We start from the raw sequence: 4,630 nt of genomic DNA on the forward strand, positions 1-4,630 counted from the left end.
AATATATTATTAGATTGATAATTGGGAAAATATAAAAACTAAACAAACTTAAAGGAAGATATATGCTAGCACAAAGCAGATTAGTCATTCAGGATTCTTTTGTTGCACTGATAGTAGAATATCCTAAGAGGACATGACATTACAGTTGTAGGAAGTTCAGTTTCAGAAAGACTTTTTTTTTCCCTCTCAGTACTGGGAATTGAACAGAGGGCCTCACACTTGCTAGGCAAGTGTTGACACTGAACTGCATCTTCAGCCCTGGAGAAAGACTTTTAAACTCTTGAAGAATAAGCAGCATTTTTTTCAATTGTATATCTTATAATAAGCATGGAAAGAAATTGGTTTGGATTTGTTTAACAAAACAAAAAATAAATAAACAACAGGTCTTCCTAACAGTGTACATAGGGTCAATTAACTGTAAATTTTGACAAGAACAATTATAAAATGAGATAAAGGCAAGCAACTCTGTTTTAAGAGCTAATTTGATTTCCAAATGTCTCATTTTGAAAACTTATTTCAATGAAATACTGACGAAAAGATAGCCATATATTTCATAGATTGGGTATAAAACATTCCATCTCATGTTTTCTCTTAAATTGAAATTAAGCAGTCTTGAATGTAATAAAAGTCTGCACGATAAAGAAGAGATTGTTGGAGGGTATGGTTAAGGAAGACTGTTGAAAGGAAGAAGGGAAGACATGTCACACGCACTGTGTCTGCTCTCATGTTCTTTTGAACTCTCTGTGGTACAGGAAGGACTTGGACACAGTGAGCCTCGACTTAAATGAAGTGTTCTGGCAAATGCCTGGGGGTTACAGGGGAGGTACCAATTATGTGAAAATTGTTTAATTCAATCTTATTGGTAATCGGTAAACCCTCTCCAACCTTAGTAATCAAAAGGACTTCAGAATTTCCCATTGAAATTTCTCTATTTTGGCAAGAGTGACACCTCATAATATACAACGTTAGAGGCTCTTTCAATTTTTCCCTCCTCAGAAAGCTGCATTTTTTTTTATATCATGTAGGGAAAAGAAAAAAGTGAATTTTCTGTGAGAAGTTTTTCCAACTCTTTCCAGCATTTTCCCGCAAGGGATTTATATGATATCTCATAGGAAAGGACTAGAGATGACTTAGAAAGTGAAGTAAATACAGTAGTACAATGTGAAAAAAAAAAAAAAAAAAAAGATATTTAAGGCCACAGTAGACCAGAGATGAAATAAATGAATCAAATGCAGGTGGGCTGAGGAGAGTTAAAGTATCTAGTGGTGAGATTAAATCCTAGCTTTCTGATAGTTACTACAAATAAGAGAAACATAATGGGCTGTACAGCTTTGACTTTTAGTCAAAAACAGCACACACATTCATGCCTAGAGACATTTTCTTAGACTGCATCTCATGCAGGAATTTAAAACAAGGCCTTTGCTTACAAAGGAAGAATATTGAACAATGTATGAATACACTGGTGAGCATAAAATAGGGAGCCAGGCAAGTAAATAAAACTCAGTGACTCAAGGTACTAAGGTGGAAACTGAATTCAAACACAAAGCAGCACATCCATGTGTTCTGTCTGTTTTTGTTTTTGTTTTTTTCAGTTTGTCCTGGTTTGCAGTACTGGATACTGAACCTGGGCGCTCTACCACGTGAGCTACATTCTCAGCCCTTTCATTTTTTATTTAGAGACAGAAGGTCATTAAATCGCCCAGACTGGCCTCAAACATACAATCCTCCTGCCTCAGCCTCCAACTAGTTGAAATGACAGGCGTGTACCACCACGTTCGGCTCTGAAAGTTGTTTTTATTACTAAGAAGTATAGAATTTGGCTTATTATAGATATTAAACATAACCTTATTCCATCTGGTCACATTATGTTATTCCTTGTTCTCCACTTGGTTCTTAAATGTGGTCATTTAATTGTGGGGCTAAGAAGATCTTGTTATAAACGAATGGTGGGACATCCAAGTGGCTAAACATGGACATTGCAGTTAGTGGTTAGCCAGAGCAAAGCCAGACTTCCTAGTTTTCAATATAGTATCTGATCCCTTAGCAGCTCTGCTTTTGTGGATGCTGGTTCCATTTACCCAAGTCCCTTACTGGGTGTGTATAACTGCTCAAAGCACAGTCCTCTCTTGTCAAATTAAGGAAGTTTTTAAAGATTTCCTTACCAGATAAAAATGAGAAGAAAAGTTTGGTTATGACATTCCTTGAAAAGGAGCAATGCATTTTCTCTTCCTTGCCCTACCCTATAAAAAGCATGGAATTGTAGAAGCCAAGGAAATATTCTTCAGGAATGAAAATCAATTAAATACTAATTTAATAGTTTAAAATATTGACATAATAATTTAAAATAAGACATGCAGAATCACAATATTTGATAAGTATATAAAGCTATCAACATCTGTATAGCAATATACTTTAGCATTTGAAGACATGTTAATATTTAAATACAAACACATTAATAATCAGGAAGTTATTTATCAAAATTGTTATGGTTGCAAACATAATGATATCGGAGAATACATCCTACACATGAGTACCCTGATCTAATCTAACATTAAATTTTTGATCACTTCCTCTGCATTGGGTACTTTGCTCATTATTTGTTTATAAAAAGTAGTTCTTCCTGCCCTAATCAGAGTGAAATCATGAAAAAAATAAATTACATTAGTTATCAAATTCAGGACTTCTTTATCTTTAGCATCAGAAAGATATCATATAGTTGACATAGTCATGCTAGTTATTTTCAATTTTTTCCCTTTAATTCACCTCCATCCCCGAGTGGAATGCAAGCTCCCTGAGGGAGAGCTTTTATTTTGGTGGTGCTTCTCACTGATCTGTGCCAAGTGCTTCAAAGAGTGTCTGGACGGGAAGAGGAAAACTCAAAGAAACCTCATTGAACCAAGCAGTGAATCACTCATGGTAAGAGCAGGTGACCAGGGCTTTGCGTGAAGCAAGCCACTTGTGCTACCACGCAGGAGAGATTGATGGTGGCGGCTTACTAGAGTCAAGCTGGATGCCCCTGTGAAACCCTGTGCCTGACTGACAGGGACGATTACCCTTCCCAGCGTCTTTTCACTGTGATACAAGGCCACACGCAGGCGTGTCTAGAACTGGTGTTTTGATGCTTTAGAAATCCCACTCAGCCCCCTTTTGTGCTTGTTACCTCTCTCAGGATCATGAGGTAGACCAAATAAAACGCATATGATGATTAAGCACCGTGATTCACACGTTTTTTTTTTTTTCTGTTAATCTTCTTTTTCCTTCTCCAACTTCTTATTATATCCTACTTTGTCTTTTTCTTTACCCTTTCCTTTTTTCCCCCTCTCCTTTTCTTTTCTTCTAATAGTACAAAAGTCCTATCAAGTTTTTTTTTAAAAAATGAGGAGATAAATCATGAACATTAATGTGTGTGTATATATATATATTTATATATATGTTTATATACCACATACACATACAAAATACATACATACACATACGAATGTGAAAGATAACTTTCCAAAAGGGTACATATATTCATATATCTGTCTCAGTGTATGTATGTATTTATATCTGTTAAAATTTAAATGTCCCCTTCAAAACCCATGCTGAAATTTAATCCCATTGTGAACTACTAAGACATGGGATTATATGATTCCTTTAAGAGGTGACTGGGTCATGAAAAATCTCCTCATAAATGTATTAATATACTAGTGAATTAATGTCTCAAAAACAGGTCTACAGAAGAATCAAAGCAATCCTTGGTGAGAAAAGCAAAGCAAGAGGCATTATAATACTGGACTTCAAATTATACTGCAGAGCTATAGTAACAAAAACAGCCTAGTATTGGCACCAAAACAGGCATGAAGACCAATGGAATAGAATAGAAGACACAGAGACAAACCCACAAAAATGCAGTTATCTCATACTAGACAAAAGTGCCAAAACATGTTAGGAAAAAGATAGCCTGTTTAACAAATGGTACTGAGAAAACTGGAAAAAGTGCAAAAAGTAAAATTAAATCTCAATAAACAGGATGGTATCAAACTAAAAAAAACTTTGTCACAGCAAAGAAAACAAAAGTGTGAAGAAAGAGTCTATAGAATTATAGAAATTCTTTATTACCAACTCCACAGATAGGGCATTAATATCTGGTATATATGAAGAGCTCAAAAAACTTAACACACACACACATACACACACACACACACACACACACACACACAAATCAATAAATGGGCAAAGGAACTAAACAGACACTTCTCAAAAGAAGAAATACAAATTGTCAACAAATATATGAAAAAATGTTCAATATCTCTAGCAGTTAGAGAAATGGAAATCAAAACCACATTGAGATTTCATCTCCCTCCACTCAGGATGGCAATTATGAAGAATATAATATTAGTAAGTTTTGGTGAGGATGTGGGGAAAAGGTGCACTCATACACTATTGTAAATGAGTGCAACCACTCTGGAAGGCAGGATGGAGATTCCGCAAAACACTAGGAATGGAACCACTATTTGACACAGCTATCCCACTCCTTGGTATATTTCCAAAAATTCTAAAATCAGCGTACTATAGTTGGGACACAGCCACAGTGTTTATAGCAGCACAATTCACATAGCAAACAATGGAACCAACCTAGGTGCTCATA

This window comes from Sciurus carolinensis, chromosome 3 (assembly GCF_902686445.1).
Source record: "Sciurus carolinensis chromosome 3, mSciCar1.2, whole genome shotgun sequence".
NCBI classification, from domain to species: Eukaryota; Metazoa; Chordata; class Mammalia; order Rodentia; family Sciuridae; genus Sciurus; species Sciurus carolinensis.